The 17,814-nt window shown below is 40.0% G+C and overlaps 1 non-coding gene across 1 annotated transcript; it reads right to left on the bottom strand.

Moving 5' to 3' along the window:
* Positions 1-13,700: 13,700 nt before the first annotated feature.
* LOC136173878 (small nucleolar RNA SNORA70) lies at positions 13,701-13,834 on the bottom strand. The gene has a single exon (XR_010664346.1). It is a non-coding gene; the product is annotated as a small nucleolar RNA SNORA70 (small nucleolar RNA).
* Positions 13,835-17,814: the final 3,980 nt, after the last annotated feature.

The following is a 17,814-nucleotide window of genomic DNA, read 5'->3' as shown; positions in this document are numbered from 1 at the left end:
ACTAGATTTGGCAGGTATCTAACTAATTACAAATCTATTTTGTAACTTGAAATTAGGCCAAGCCATTAAGATAGCCTGTTCAAAACAGGCCAGGCTAGTAAAAGTGGAACAAAAAAATTAGGATGAACCCAAAATGAGCAGAGCAGCTGCCTAACACCTGGCAGTTAATGAAAATCAAAGTTAAACTGTAAGAATAGCTAATGAAATGGTTGAAATATACATGGTAATAGACCTTGTCAAGGCAAGCATCTATAGAAAAAGAAGGAATACTGCGATGAGGAGGAAAGGATTCAAGTTTTCCAAGGTAATGGGTTCTAGTTGAAACAATCCAAGCTCGAATCACAAAGGATCTCAGACCAACCAATAATTTAATTTTGATCAAAATAAGGAAAATATAGAAGCATGTCTCATGTAGAAATACATAGAAATTGACAGTAATAAAATTAAAATGATCTCACTGCTGTCTCTTAACAACTCCAAAAGGAAAGAGAATAGGGCTAGAAGTAAGAAAAACTGTTATGAAGGAGGCTGTGACCTTGAGCAAATGACTTAATGTCTGCGTGCTTAAATTTCACTTTCAAGCTGGGGCACTTAGACCAAGTGATATCTTAAGTCTGTTCCAGCTTTAATACTGTATTTCATCAAAGCACTTATTGAAGTGTTTAAACAGGGTTACAATAAGAATAAGGACGTGATAGGAATCCCATGCTCTCTTCATTTCTTATCATTGAATTAGGCCCATAGTGCCTAGATTCAAGGTTCTCTCCTAACTTCCTTAATAAGACATTGTTTCCAGTGTTTAATGGATAGCATTCATGATATCATGCAAAGTAACCTATAAAGTTTTCAGTGTGCCGTTTTGAAGTTTATTGTTTCTTAATTTATTTTATTTATTTTTGCCTGCCCAGGGTCTTCATTGCTGCATGTGGGCTTTCTCTTATTGTGGTGCACAGATTTCTCATTGCAGTGGTATCTCTTGTTCCTGAGCATGGGTTCTAGAGCACAAGGGTTCAGTAGTTGTGGCAAAGGGGCTTAGTCACCCTGAGGCATAAGGGATTCTCCCAGACCAGGGTTCAAACTCATGTTCTCTGCATTGGCAAGCAGACTCCCAACCACTGGACCACCAGGAAAGTCCCTAAAGTATATTTCTAATAGTACAGTCATAAGAAAACTATTGAGCCTTACCTTTCCATGATAAGGAGCAGTGTCTATGGTTTTTCCTCTTCCACCAGTACTAGTTCTAAGAAATAAGTGAAGTGAGTCCTTAGAGCCTTACCCTTATCACCCATAACTTTGTTGTTGTTCAGAGACTCAGTCGTGTCTGACTCTTTGGAACCCCGTGGGATTGCAGCACACCGGGCTTCCCTATCCTTCACCAACTCCCAGAGTTTACTCAAACTCATGTCCATTGAGTCAGTGATGCTATCCAATCATCTCATCCTCTGCTGCCCCTTCTCCTCCTACCCTCAGTCTTTTCCAGCATCAGGGTCTTTTCCAATGAGTCAGATGTTTGCATCAGGTGGCCAAAGTGTTAGAGCTTCAGCTTCAGCATTAGTCCTTCCAATGAATATTCAGGGTTGATTTCCTTTAGGATTGACTGGTTTGCTCTCCTTGCAGTCCAAGGGATTCTCAAGAGTCTTCTCTAGCACCAAGATTTGAAAGCGTCAATTCTTCAGCACTCTGCCTTCTTTATGGTACAGTAGCTCAGCTGGTAAAGAATCTGCCGGCAATGCAGGAGACCTGGGTTCAATCCCTGGGTTGGGAAAATTCCCTGGAGAAGGAAAAGGCTACCCACTTCAATATTCTGGCCTGGAGAATTCCATGGTCTCTGTAATCCATGGGGGTGCAAAGAGTTGGACACCACTGAGTGACTTTTCACTTTCACTTTTCACATCCATGCATGACTACTGGAAAAACCATACTTTGAGTACACTTTGAGTAACTGTCCGACCGAATAGAAGGATGTGCACTCAACTTCTCCTGCGAGAACTCCAAAATTACAACTCACTGCTGAACAAGCATTGACAGGAGAATGTTGGATCCCACCAAAATATATACCCTACAGCCAAGGGCAAAGGAGAAGCCCCAGCAAGAAGTTAGGAGGGGTGAAATCATGTTTAAAATCAAACCCCATACCCACCAGAAATGCTCAGAGGGCTCAAACAAAACCTTGTGCATACCAGGAGACTCCACAAAGACTGAGCCAGACCTGCCTTTGAGGGTTTGAGTGTCTCCTGCAGAGGTATGGGTCAGGAGTGGCCTGCTGCAAGGGAAGGGGCTCTGGGTGCAGCAGACCTGGGTATGGCATAAGCCTTCTTGGAGGAGGTCGCCATTAACCTCACCATAGATTCACCACAATTTACAAAGAACTGGTGAAACAGACTCTTGGAGGGCACAAACAAAACCTTGTGTGCACCGGGACCCAGGAGAAAGGAGCAGTGACCCCACAAGAGACTGACCCAGACTTGCCCATTAGGGTCCAGAAGTCTCCAGTGGAGGCCTGGGCCAGTGCTGGCCTGGTGTAGTATCCGTAGCACTGAGTGAGGCAGTGCATGCCCGGGACCTTTTGAAGGAGGTCCCATTATCTTCATTACCTCCAACATAGTTTGGCCTCAAGTCAAACAACAGGAAGGGAACACAGCCCCACCCATCAACAGAAAATTGGATAAAAGATTAACTGAGCAAGGCCCCACCTAACAGAGCAAGACCCAGTTCCCCCTCAGTCAGTCTCTCCCATCAGAAAACTTCCATAAGGCTCCTATCTCTAGCCATCAGAAGGCAGACAGAATGAAAACCACAATCCCAGAAAACTAATCAAACTGATCACATGGACCACAGTCTTGTCTAATTCAATGAAACCATGAGCCATGCTGTATAAAACCACCCAAGGACAGGTCATGGTGGAGAGTTCTGATGAAACATGGTCCACTGGAGGAGGGAATGGCAAACCACTCCAGTATTCTTGCTTTGAGAACCCCATGAACAGTATGAAAAAGGCAAAAAGATAGGACATTGAAATATGAACTCCCCAGGTCAGTAGGTGCCCAATATACTACTGGAGAACAGTGGAGAAATAACTCCAGAAAGAATGAAGAGATGGAGCCAAAGCAAAAACAGCACCCAGGATGACTGGTGATGGAAATAAAGTCTGATGCTGTGAAGAACAATATTGCATAGGAACCTAGAATGTTAGGTCCATTAATCAAGATAAATTGAAAGTGGTCTAATTGGAAATGGCAAGAGTGAACATGGACATTTTAGGAATCAGTGAACTAAAATGGACTGGAATGGCTGAATTTAACTCAGATGACCATTATATATACTACTGTGGTCAAGAATCCCTTAGAAGAAATGGATTAACCCTCATAGTCAATAAAAGAGTCCTAAATGCAGTACTTGGGTGCAATAACAAAAACAACAGGATGAATTCTGTTCATTTCCAAGGCAAACCATTCAGTATCACAGTAATCCAAGTCTATGCTCCAACCAGTATTGCCAAAAAAGCTGAAGTTGAACAGTTCTATGAAGACCTACAACACCTTCTAGAACTAACAGCCAAAAAAGATGTCCTTTTCATTATAGGGGACTGGAATGCAAAAGTAGAAAGTCAAAAAATGGTGGAGTAACAGGCAAATTTGACCTTGGAGTACAGAATGAAGCAGATCAAAGGCTAATATAGTTTTGCCAAGAGAATGCACTGGTCATAACAAACACCAGCTTCCAAAACACAAGAGAAGACTCTACACATGGACATCACCAGATTGTCAACACCAAAATCAGATTGATTATATTTGCAGCCAAAGATGGAAAAGCTCTACACAGTCAGTAAAAACAAGACTGGGAGCTGACTGTGGCTCAGATCATAAACTCCTTATTGCCAAATTCAGACTTAAATTGAAGAAAGTAGGGAAAACCACTAGACCATTCAGGTATGACCTAAATCAAATCCCTTACAATTATACAGTGTAAGTGACAAATAGATTCAAGGAATTGGATCTGATAAAGTGCCTGAAGATCTATGGTCAGAAGTTCATGACATTGTACAGGAGGCAGTGATCAAGACCATCCCCAATGAAAAGAAACACAAAAAGGCAAAATGGTTGTCTGAGGAGGCTTTACAGATAGCTAAGAAAAGAAGAGAAGCTAAATGCAAAGGAGAAAAGGAAAGATACACCCATTTGAACGCAGAGTTCCAATGAATAGCAAGGAGAGATAAGAAAGCCTTCCTCAGTGATCAATGCAAAGAAATAGAGGAAAGCAATAGAATGGGAGACTAGAGATCTCTTCAAGAAAATTAGAGATACCAAGGGAACATTTCATGCAAAGATGGGCTCAATAAAGGACAGAAATGGTATGGACCTAACAGAAGCAGAAGATATTAAGAAGAGGTGGCAAGAATACACAGAAGAACTAAACAAAAAAGATCTTCCTGGCCCAGATAACAATAGTGGTGTGATCACTCACCTAGAGCCAGAAATCCTGGAATGTGAAGTGAAGTGGGCCTTAGGAAGCATCACTATGAACAAGGGAGTGGAGGTGATGGAATTCCAGTTGAGCTATTTCAAATCTTAAAAGATGATGCTGTGAAAGTGCTTCACTCAATATGCCAGCAAATTTGGAAAACTCAGCAGTGCCCACAGGATTGGAAAAGCAGTTTTCATTCCAATCCGCAAGAAAGGCAATGCCAAAGAATGTTCAAACTACTGCACAATTGCACTCATCTCACACACTAGCAAAGTAATGCTCAAAATCCTCCAAGTCAGGCTTCAACAGTACATGAACCGTGAACTTCCAGATGTTCAAGCTGGATTTAGAAAAGCAGGAACCAGAGATCAAATTGCCAAAATCCACTGGATCATTGAAAAAGTAAGAGAGTTTCAGAAAACCATCAACTTCTGTCTTATTGACTACGCCAAAACCTCTGACTGCATGGATCACAACAAACCAGAAAATTCTTGAAGAGATGGGAATGCCAGACCACCTTACCTGTCTCCTGAGAAATCTGTATGCAGGTCAAGAAGTAACAGTTAGAACTGGACGTGGAACAACAGACCAGTTCCAAATCAGGAAAGGAGGACTTCAAGGCTGTATATTGTCATCCTGCTTATTGAATTTATATGCAGAGTACATCATAAGAAACACTGGCTGGATGAAGCACAAGCTGGAATCAAGTTTTCTGGGAGAAATATCAATAACCTCAGATATACAGATAACACCACCCTTATGACAGAAAGTGAAGAACTAAAGAGCCTCTTGATGAAAGTCAAAGAGGAGAGTGAAAAAGTTGTCTTAAAACTCTGCATTCAGAAAACCAAGATCATGGCATCTCGTCCCATCACTTTATGGGAAATAGATGGGGAAGCAATGGAAACAGTGAGAGACTTTATTTTGGGGGGACTTCAAAATCACTGTAGATGGTGACTGAAGCCATGAAATTAAAAGACACTTGCTTCTTGGAAGAAAAGCTATGACCAACCTAGATAGCATGTTAAAAAGCAGAGACATTATTTTTCCAACAAGGGTCCATTTAGTCAAAGCTGTGGTTTTTCCAGTAGTCATGTATGAATGTGAGAGTTGGACTGTAAAGAAAGCTAATTGCTGAAGAATTGGTGCTTTTGAACTGCAGTATTGGCGAAGATGCTTGAGAGTCCCTTGGACTGCAAGGAGATCCAACCAGTCCATCCTAAAGGAAATCAGTCCTGAATATTCATTGGCAGGACTGATGCTGAAGGTGAACCTCCAATGCTTTGGCCACCTGATGGGAAGAACTGACTCATTGGAAAAGACCCTGATGCTAGGAAAGATTGAAGGTAGGAGGAGATTGGGACGACAGAGGATGAGATGGCTAGATGGCATCACCGACTTGAATGACATGAGTTTGAGTAAGCTCTGAGAGTTGGTGATGGACAGGGAAGACTGGCATGTTGCAGCCCATTGGGTCACAGAGTCAGGCATGAATTAGTGACTGAACTGAACTGAACAGAGTATATGACCCTTTGTCCACAAAGTGACGTCTCTGCTTTTTAGTATGTTTAGATTTGTCATAGCCTTTCTTTCCCAAGGAGCAAGCATCTTTTAACTTTAGGTCTGCAGTCACCATCTGCAGTGATTTTGGATCCCAAGAAAATTAACTCTGTCATGTTTTCACTTTTTCCCTATTTGCCATAAAGTGATGGAACCAGATATCACGTTCTTCATTTTTTGAATATGAGTTTCAAGTCAGCTTTTTCACTGTCTTCTATCACTGTCATCAAGAACCTCTTTAGTTTCTCTTCGATTTCTGTCCATTAGCATGGTATCATCTGCATATCTCAGGTTGTTGATGTTTTTCCAAGCAGTCTTGATTCCAGCTTGTGATTCATCCAGCCTGGCATTTCGCATGATGTACTCTGCATGTAAGTTAAATAAGCAGGGTGACAATATACAGCCTTGTCATACTCTTTTCCCAATCTTGAACCAGTCTGTTGTTCCATGTCCGGTTCTAACTAGTGCCTCTTGAGTTGCATACAAGTTCCTCAGGACACAAGTAAGATGGTCTGGTATTCCCATCTCTTTAAGAATTGTCCACAGTTTGTTGTGATGCACACAATCAAAAGCTTTAGCATAGTCAGTGAAGCAGAAGTAGATGTTTTTCTGGAATTCTCTTGCTTTTTCTGTGATCCAGTGAATGTTGGTGACTTGATCTCTGGTTTTTCTGCCTTTCCTAAATCCAGCTTGTACATCTGGACGTTCTCGGTTCACATAGCTAGCTTGAAGCCCAGCTTGAAGGATTTTGAGCAGAAGCTTGCTATTATGTTACTTGAGCACAACTTTAATGGCATCTTTTCCTCAGGACCCTCCCTGTGACCTCACTCACCCTCACATACAGGACTGTGACTGTGCAGATACCTCTTGTCCACAGACAAATAGCCTTCCTCTGCTAGGAAAAGGTAAGCCTTGTCAAAAGCAGACACCAGCACTGATCTGAATGCCTGGCACAGAGAAGGAGCTCAGTAGATACCAGGTGAATAGCTCACAAGCATTTTGGATGTAACAAACCCGATCTCATCACATCCCCTTAAGACCCTTTTGGCTCTTCCAGTGAATAGTATCCACCCCCATATTCATCAGGAGTCTAATGTCACAGGTTAATACGTTCGTGTGACAACCACCCAAGTCAGAGGAAAACACTTTTTTAAAGAAACTGTTGAGACTAAATGCCTTCATGCTAATGCCTAACCCAGGAGTCAGAATGGGAGAGAGGAGAAGAGCTCAGAATCATTGCCTTTTTACAATATATATTCAGCCTCATTCTTCAAACACTTATCTTAAAAAAAATTGCAGTGGGGTGCTTTAAATTTTTCACTTATTTTAAGCCAGTAGTATGGGAAATTTTAAGGCTTAAAGCAAAAAGGGAAGGAGAGTGGAAAAGGGATTGGGAGAGAAGGGGAGTTCTATTTTTGAGCTCTGCTAAATTACAGGTAAAGTTCTGGTTGCTTTAAATAGCGTCTCATTTAAGCCTCAAGCTGTTAGATCTTCTGTTTACTGACAAGGAAAAAGAGGCTTGCAGAATTTGGTTTTCTTACACATGGTTACTTGCCTGGGAAAATGACAGACCTGGAACTAACATCCAGCTCTTTTTGTTGTTGTTGTTACTATTTCTTTCAGTAAGACCTTTCCATTTGTGTTTGTCTCAGATGTGACATAGTAATCAAAGGCATAACAATAATTGCATTACCATGGCTTGTCAGATACTGTGTCTTTCCCCACCATCCCTTGTACTGTGCCCCTTCAGACCCAGCTTAACACTTGAAAGAGGTTTTCATTTCTTATCAGCTTTGCCTTACAACGATCCTTGAAAGTAATATGCCACTGTTATGAATTGAGTTGTCCTCCAACCTCCCCCAACCCTGCAAAGATGTTAAAGTCCTAACCCACAGTAGCTGTGAATATGACTTTATTTGAAATAGTCTTTGTAGATGATCAAGTTGAGCTCATTATGATGAGCCCTAATCCAATATGACTGGTGTCCTTATAAGAAGGGGAAATTTGAACACCAAGGCAGACATGCTAATGGGGAGAAGTTCATGTGAAGATAAAGCAGAGTTCAGGATGATGTATCGACAAGACAATGGATATCAATATTCATCAGAAATCCATGAGAAGCTAGGAAAGATGCCCAGAACAGACTCTCCTGCACAGCTCTCAGAAGGAGCTATCCCTGCTGACACCTTGATTTGGAACTTCTAACCTATAGAACCGTAAGACAATAAATTTATGTTGCTTAAGGCACTCCACTCTGGTGTTTTGCTATGGCAGCCCCAGAAAACTGAGAGCCACCATGCAGTGAACACTAATACCTAGGGCAATAAGAAAATAGATGCAAATTATATAACACAAAATTATTCAGCAGACTCAAATAAAAATTCAGAAGGCAAAAGTAATCCACTATTTGATCCATGTGTATTCTACTCTGATCAGCACAGCATTCAGAAAATGAGGCCATCAGATGTAACCAAGTATTTTAATTACATTAATTGCTCCCCAAAATAAAAGCTTTTAGTATGATAATTTCCATGCCTCCTAGAACTATATTCTCCAAGATTCGTGCACGTGAAATTGACAAGCATGTTTTCAATTCACGTAGAAAATTGATATTGCCCCAAAACAGGAAGATATTTAACTACTGAAACCCAGTTATAGCTTTCAGCTCAGTGCAGGAAGTTTGTGATTCTAAAGCTTTAGAGAATGAAGGGTGACAAGCAAGAACAGCCTTTATAGCTGCCTTTCTCCAAAATATTTAGGAGTAGCTTCCACCGTTAAACTCCAACCATACTTTCCTACGCATTCTTGCTTTGCCTAAGAGTACAAAGGGGAAGGAGTGAAATAATAAGAAAAATGAGCTTATGCTTTAGTGGGTTCAGTTCAATTTGTTGGCCATGAGATTGTTTGTGTGGATCCAGTTCAGTTTGTTGGCGAATATTGAAATTCATTTGTGAATTAGTTGGAAAATCACCAAACACAGAGTTAAGGTAATCATGATTCCATTCTGTAGCAACCGAGGTTAGTGAACACCGAGAAAAGAAAAGAGACTGTGATAACAGGTTATATTGATGAACACAGTCTGTATTTTTCTGTCTTACTTCTCACTGGCCACCAATCTCCACATTTCTTCCAGTTCTAACTCATAAAAATGCATTATTCAACAAACTATTTACTGGGTAGCTATTTTTTTTAATTAATTCAACAGATATTTGTATTTTGCTTCTATAGCAGGCCAGGCACTATCCTGGGATACAGGATACAGGATCCTAGGATACTGGCAAAGCAGAATAGGCACAGTTTCTGCTTTCATAAAACCTATTCCTTCATCTCATTTGTAAACTTGGGTTTAGTGCAAAAGGAGCACACAGAAATATAACATTCTCACAAGAAGTTTATGGTGTATTACCATGGCCAGCCAACCCAAGATCTCTCAAATAACAACACAATAGACAATGACTAACAAGTGACGTAAACAATTACTGCTGAGTTAAGGAAAATCACTGTCACAGACACTCATTGCTGGTCTAGGGGTTCTGCCTAGAACCCCTCTCCTTCTATGAACTGACCCCATCCCCACTCCATAGCCAGGATTTCAATGTGACCCTGACCCCAGGAACTACACACATCACCTACACACATCATCTATAACCTAAAATGGATTATGATAACTGGTATAATTGAATTGAAACCCAAATAGCAGCTAAGATTTTGCTGTCACTTGAGATGTAAAGAAAATTGACTTTAATCCCCATTTTTGTCTTGTGACTCATAAGTATCTTCAGTCACCAAGTTCTATTCTGCTGATTGCTTTATTTTTTCTCTCTGCTCAGGGAGTGTATCTTTATTTCCACTGTTTGAACCAAATAAACTTCTCCAAAGTAAGATAAAAGCCTTACTTTCATATGGCATACTTTACTGAAGGCTTTAGGAATATAGATACAAATGTACGTCATCTTTTAAACAGAGACCCTTAAATGGAACATTGATGTTCCTAAGTTAGTGCTTTAGACTCCTCTGCCCTGTTACTTAGCTGTTTCCTCCAACCTCCACCCACTCTGTTCAATTCAGTTCAGTCACTCAATCGTGTCCAACTCTTTGCGACCCCATGAATCGCAGCACACCAGGCCTCACTGTCCATCACCAACTCCCGGAGTTTACTCAAACTCATCTCCATCGAGTCGGTGATGCCATCCAGCCATCTCATCCTCTGTCATCCCCTTCTCCTCCTGGCCCCAATCCCTCCCAGCATCAGGGTCTTTTCAAATGAGTCAACTCTTCGCATGAGGTGGCCAAAGTATTGGAGCTTCAGCTTCAGCATCAGTCCTTCCAAGGAACACCCAGGGCTGATCTCCTTCAGGATGGACTGGTTGGATCTCCTCGCAGTCCAAGGGACTCTCAAGAGTCTTCTACAACACCACAGTTCAAAAGCATCAATTCTTCAGCACTCAACTTTCTTTATAGTCCACATCTGTACATGACTACATGAAAAACCGTAACTTTGACCAGACGGACCCTTTTTGGTCCACCCCCTCTACTCTACTCCCTGCAAACTCCTATTCTTATGCAAAGCAGTTGGGCCACATACTATATTGCCAGATCTTTGGCTATTCAATTATGTATTGGAGGATTAGCAAGACTTTTTCCTAAACAGAGGCAAATTCTTCCATAAAAAGTCGTGTTCCCTGTTAATGAGATTTTTTTAAAGCCCACTACAGACTAATAACCAAGTACTTTGAGGAGACTAAATTGATGTCCAAAGGAGAATTAACCATTGCTCCTATTATATCTAACATCCAGGGTAGAGCAGATGGTCAATCAATGTTTATTTAATTAGTTGTTAGATAATTAAATACTGGGGTGTCTGGTTTCTTTAGATGGCTTTGCATACTCAATCATTCAGTCGTATCTGACTCTTTGAGACCCTTTAGATTGTAGCCCTTCAGGCTCTTCTGTCCATGGGATTTCCCAGGCAAGAATACTGAAGTGAGTTGCCATTTCCTCTGCCAGGGTATCTTCCTGACCTAGGGATCACACCCTCATTTCCTGCATTGCAGGTGGATTCAGGGAAGCCCCCTTAGATGGCTCTACACTCTGATAAAAATCCTCTGACCTTAAAAGAAAGCCACAAAAGTTCTAATCCCTGAAAAAAGTTACGGCTCTTTTCATCCTAACTTAAGCCTTTAATATTGGGCTCCACTCAAAGTGTTTCTGTAGGAAACTCTGATTGATCTCCCTGATGTCAAGGTTTAGATCAAGGCATGATCCAGCTTTTCTCTGTTCTCATGTTTTCTTTTGTCATCCCTCAGTAATTTGTCTTATCTTTTTTTTTTCCTTTTTAGCTCTTATGGTTTTTTTTTAACTTATATTAAAATTAAAAATGTGCATAGTTTAAGAAGTCAAATAGTTTAATAGTTTAAGAAGTCAAATAGTCAAAATAAGTCAAAACTTATTATGAAAAACATCAATCCCCTAGCTTCCCAACCTATTCCCCACTCTCCAGAAGGAGCCATTTCCAGAATGTTTAGCTTTCTAAATAGCACACTTGTACTGCTACTTTTTGATGTTCTTTTCTAACCATTATATCTTATTCTCCCACTATAGGAAAAGAAAAGCAACTCTTTCACAACCAACCCACCATTGCACACCTGTACACTTTCTTTTCCTCTCCCCCTGATATTCAGTGTTTATATAAACTCTTTTTACAGCTGAATCATGTAGTAAGCTCTGATAACATTTCCTTCTTGCATAGTTTTTGCATCCATGGAATTAGTTCCTTATTTTTTTTATTTCTTTTGTTTCCTTTTTTTTCTTAATTTCTTTTGTTTCCTACATTCCTATCACTAACTCTACACCAAAACTTTATATCAGTTGTCCAAATTTGCTCCCTATACCTTGCTATAGATATTGTTTCTATTCCATCTATTGGAGGGAATTTCTCATGGGGTTTTCCAATAGGTTGCACTCTTTTCTTAGTGTAGAACTTTTGTTCCAGAATCCCTTCTCTTTCACCATGGGGATTTCCCTTCCTGTCTCTTCTTTCTTCCATGTCTACCTTGGATGTACATAACAATCATCTGGGGAAATTTAAAAGGCCCAGACCTCATCCAGACCAATTGCTTCAGAACCTTTGGAGATGGGCCTCCCCTGTCAGTATTTCTTAAAGCATCCTGGTTGATTCCAGTGGGCAGCTGTGAATGAGAACCACTATTCTATCTGTATCATTCTTTGTTTACTTTCTAATTTTGGTGAAGCTCTGAGAAAGAGTACTTAAAAGATAAAATTTTGAGACGTTTCTTATCAGTGATGCTTTCATTCTTCTTTCCATTTGACTTATTTGTCTAATGTAGAATTCATAATAGAAATAATTTTTTCTCTAAATTTTTGAAAACATTGCTACCCTCTCTCTCCGTGTTGGTTTTGATAATTCTGAAGGTGTTCTGATTCCTACCCTTTTGTATACAACCTGTGTTTTTCCCTCTAGATTTCTTTAGGATTTTCCCTCTGTTCCCATATTTTTAATTTTTTTAAATAATTGCCTTGGTGTGGATCTGTATTCATCTATTTTCTTGCATATTCCTAGAAACTTTTAATCTTGAAACTTGAGTATTACAATTCTGAGAAAATGTCTTAAATTTTTTTTATTAAAGACTTTATTCTTCTCTGCTTTTCCTCTGCTCTTTTATTCCAGGGTTCATATTTTTCAGGTGTTGGATTTTCTTGACCCATCCTCCACTATTCTTTACTCTTCTCTCCAGTTTTCCGTTTCTAAGTCTCTTTGGTCTATGTAATGGGCTGAATTGTGTTCCCTCACATTCATAAGTTAACGTCCTATCTGCCAGTATCAGAATGTGACTGTATTTGAAGATAAGGTCTTTACAGAAATAATCAAGTTAAAATGAGTTCATTAGGATGGGACTTAATCCAACATGACTGGTGTCCTTATAAGAAGAGGAAGATAGAATACACACACACACGGAGGGAGAATGCCGTGTGAACATGAAGGTGGCCACTAACAAGTTGAAGAGAGATGCCTCAGAAGAAACCAAATCTGCTTATACTTCGATCTTCAACTTGTAGCCTTTAGAAGTGAGAAAATAAATTTCTGTTGTTTAAGACACCCAGTCTGTGATGCTTTGTTATGGCAGCCCTAACAAATTAATAGTCTTATAGTATTATAGACTATAATACCTTATAGTATTAATTTTACATTTTTCTTATATCTATTATCACTTTTTTTTGTTTCTGAGTTTTATTGTTTTTGACAGGAAAGTAGGATTTATTGGTGGACATGAGTGAGGAGAGGACAGAGCCAAGGCCCCCATCAAGTGCAGGGCCCACCATTTGTGCAGGGGCCGTGATTAAGGATTTGACACCAGAGCCATCTAAGATGAACTGCTTTTCTGCCATCATATTTTCAAATTCATTCACATTAAACTTAGTAAATCCCCACTTCTTGGAGCTGTGGTCTTCTGGTGGCCAGGAGACTTGAACTTGGCCTTGCAGAGGTCCTCCATCACATGCTCCTTGTTCCGCAGCTCGGTACAGATGGACATGATGGCTTGGCCAATGTGGACCCTGGCCACTGTACCCTAGGGCTTTCCAAAAATGCTGCACGTACTTGTCTGGAGCCTAGATTTGGGACAGCATGCAATCAGACATGCATGTCCACTGGAAAGTCTTGTTGCCAATGTTCCATCAGGAAACCGATACAGGCAGTAGGCCGCATACACCACTGAGGAGGCTGCTGTTTGAGGCCATTGCGTACTGGGCCCCCCAAAGGAAAAGACACAGTTGGCTTAGTTAGCTGCAAATATTTCTGAGGTTTTTTTTTTTTTATATATATTCCTTTAATAATAGCATCTTGCTCACATTTCAAGGACATGATATCCTCTCTTATCTCTCTAAGGATATCAATGGTAATTTTCCTTTCTATGTTCTCACATTTATGCATAACTTTAGTTTCCTTGAGTTGTGTCTTTTCATGTGTGTTTTTTAGCCTTTATCTTTTTTGTTAAGATTCCTCAGGTATCTAATTATCTGCTCATCTTTTAAGAAAAAGGTAAAAAAAAAAAAAACTGTGAGTGATAGAAAGGTTTGTTGACTGTGGGCTTATACCCTTTGATCTTTAACCCAAGGGTTGAAAACTAGTTGACTGCAGCCTGTCTGAAACAAATGCATCTGCATTTTTTTTTTTCTTCAATTAGAATTGTGTGCCTTTAGCTGTGAACAAAACCTTTATGTGCAAATCCCACCACTCCTTTTTGATTTAAGCTACTTGGAAGCTTGAAATTCTTACCTAATATCTTTTCTACTAGTCATATTCTTGCTTACTGTTTAACCCAAGCTCAGATATCTCTATCTCCATGATATCTTCTCTGATACCCTCAGGCTGATATAAACTTTACCTACAATGGATTTCATCACATTTCATTTCTCTATTAAAGCCCTTGCTATGGCCCTCCTTCATGTGATAGACACTTGATATGTAGTTGGATACTCCATGTGACTGTCCTGTGGTGGCAAGAACTCTTTTTCAGGTGTGTTAGTATTTCATATAGAAACTTTGGTAAAAACTCAGGAATAAGTTACTTGAAAATCTTTAAGCTCAATGGGGAGGGATGGAAAGGGGAAAAGGAGAATGGGAAAGCATAATCTGATGTTCTTTCTAGATCAGATTTGATATTCATCCCTGAGTATTTGATTATTAAAACCATGAACTACAATTTCCCCCAACCCCACCCCCAAAGTAAGCAACATGCCATACCAGGTGGAAATGTGGCTTTAATATTCTTCCAGATGATTGCACGGAGCTGATTCTGTTTCATATGATAGAACATTGCTCAAGCTGTAACAACAGAAAGAAGGAAAAAACACAAACTCCAACAAGCTAAATGAAAATGAGAATATTTCTGCCTATGGAGAGGTAATTTATCCTCATTTGTGATCATGTGCCCTTTCAGAATTCAAATCGGATAAAGCATAAATTTGGACACATCTTCAAAAATGCCTGTGTATAATAAATCATAGTTTGTGGCAATATTTTGAAAGCAGTGTTCAGGTATCTGAGGCCTTAGCATTTTGATTGCTGTTATTTCACGATGGTCTCAGTCGTAAAGTGTCCTCAGAGTTCCTAAGGGGTATGAATTTTTGCTGGGCTTTCCATCCATTTCTACCTCAGGCTTTGGGAACACAATCTGCCCTTTCATCCTAGTCACATCCCATCTGTAACTTAACTTGTCTTTTTCGTTTCTTACTCAGATCCTCATGCTGGTCTAATTAGGCATCATTGGCTAACTCTTTGTTCCTATTAATCTTTCCTTCCCAGGACAGTTTGAACATTGTGGCTTTTAAATTATTGAGAGAGCCCTGGGAGTTACCAAATACAGACTCATTAATGTGAACAGTAAACAAAGTCAGTTTGGATTCACACAAATTTATGACTCTGCAAAGACCTTGAAGCCCCGATGGGTTTTAAGAACTGTATCTCCAAGTACTCTTAAACTGGACATGGTGGTTAAGGGTAAAGTATGGTCCAGACAGCCTGAGTTCCCATCAAGCCACCACTCCTATTATAAAGACTGCGTGACCTCAGGAACTATTCGGCACTCTATAAGCCCCAGTCCCCATCTGTGAAGTGGGCAAAATAATTGTACCTATTTTAGGAGACAATTTGTTGAGATAAAATGAAATAATGTGTTTGGCACACACTCTGTAAGTATCTGTTGCTGTTGGTTTTTTTTAAATTAATGAGAACATCTCGGCTAAAACAGTGTCATACAAATAAACTACAAGAACCATTGTCCACAGTTGAGAAACTGGCTAGACCCCTATACCTGCCAAGTCCAAACTGGAATAAATTAGTTGAATGAAGTCATACATACTCAGAATTTAATATTTAGACAATTTTTAATGTAACATTTGGGAACTGGAATGATAAAGGAAAGAGAAGCATACTGTTTCCAATTTTTTTAATATTATAAAGAAAACTTCAAAAAGCAACAGACTTTCAGGTTAAAACCAGTGTTTTAAGAATATTTTGCTCTTATCAGAAACCTAAATTTAAAAAAAATGTTATATTGGAGTATAGCTGATTGACAATGTTGTGATAGTTTCAGGAGGACAGCAAAGGGACTTGGTCATAATTACATGTATTCATTCTCCTCCAAACTCCCTCCCATCCGGACTGCCACCTGACACTGAGCAGAGCTCCCAGAAACCTAACTCCCTGCTATTCAATTCCTTCCTCCTTCCAAACAGTGTATATTGTGGCCCATATGCAGAAACCATACCATTTTCAGGAAGGAGGGTCTATTTGGCAATGACAAAGGCCATTAGCGAGCCAAACTGGACAAAAGAATAAACCATTGCCTAAGAGAGAATTGGACTTCCTTGGTGGCTCAGTGGTAAAGAATCCGCCTGCCAATGTGGAGACATGGGTGAGATCCCTGGGTTGGGACGATGCCCTGGAGAAGGGAAAGGCTATCCACTCCAGTATCCTTGCCTGGCAAATCCCATGGACAGAGGAGCCTGGCGGGCTACAGTCCATGGGGTCACAAAAGAGCTGGACAGAACTTAGTGACTAAACCACAACAAAGAATTAGCTTGACCACTTTTGTTTGCCTTTCTGGGTCAAAAAACACAAAGCAATAGTTTTAAGGCAGGGGTTCGTTATAAAATGTATTTTTCTTTGCTTTCCATTTGCTCATTATGTTTGGTCTAAGACCGTGGTGAGTTGACATACACAGTATATACAACAGTTAATGTTGTTTTCCCTGAGTATTTACATAAATTGATTGATTTAAAATTAATCTAAATTAGCTTTTCCCTAACTGTCAACCATAGAACATTGTTCCTAAAATGCTAATAAATATGCTAGGAGAGAAATGTACCAGCACAAAATAAGTTTGAAATAAAGGGTTTCATTATACACATTTATCAGCATGTCAAAAGCACATTAGCAAAGAAAAAAGCTAAGTTGTTCTGTGCTGAAGAAACCTATTTTGTCCTTTAATCTACATTTTCCCCAAATTATTTGAGTCTGGAATCCAGTTTTCCCAGCTCCCTGTTAGCATCATACAGAATACAGTTTGCCAGATTCCAGTTTGGGGACACAATGAGGACATTTTGGCAGGGTTCATCATGCAATGAACAGAAAGGCTATCAAACTAAAACTTGCCAGTGTTTCACATATCAATAATAGTAGGTACCCCTTATGGAAGAGTTAGTAAATCTTAGGAAATGCTTCTTCCCCACTCCTTGAGCAGGACTTCCCCTCAACACCCCTAACTTTCTGTCTCACTCTCTGAGCTCTTCTTCTTGGAGGTGGAGAGCTATCGGTGGCTATCATAATAGCCACTGGTCAACATTTCTCAGTTAGATGGAGCTGACATGTCAAAAGTGGGAAGGAACAAATACACTAAGCTATAGTCTTTCCTCTGCATTTGGACCAGGGGAAGTTAGCGCCCTGGGTTCTGTCTTCTGTTCAGAGTTAGTACCTCTGCTCCCATGAAATAAAACTTCCCTCAGATAGATTCTTCCAAGGTCAACAATGGGAGGAAGTTAGCAAGCCCATTTTGTTGGTCCAACCAAGTTGTATCTAGCAACTTAGCCCTCATCTTTATTAATGCTGATATCTTAGTTCTTCACAGACTAACTTTATTATATCTTAACTAGCTCAGTTAAAACTTGGGCAGTGAAGAGAGGTGCTGTTTTGAGTCCTGCTTATAACCTCAACAGCATGTATCATGAATTCTTCATGATATTTTACATACATTATCTCATTTAGGCTTA

The sequence above is a fragment of the Muntiacus reevesi genome, chromosome 8, assembly GCF_963930625.1.
Source record: "Muntiacus reevesi chromosome 8, mMunRee1.1, whole genome shotgun sequence".
NCBI classification, from domain to species: domain Eukaryota; kingdom Metazoa; phylum Chordata; class Mammalia; order Artiodactyla; family Cervidae; genus Muntiacus; species Muntiacus reevesi.
The sequence above is the reverse complement of the archived record's forward strand: the minus strand, read 5'-3'. Positions and strand labels throughout refer to the sequence as shown.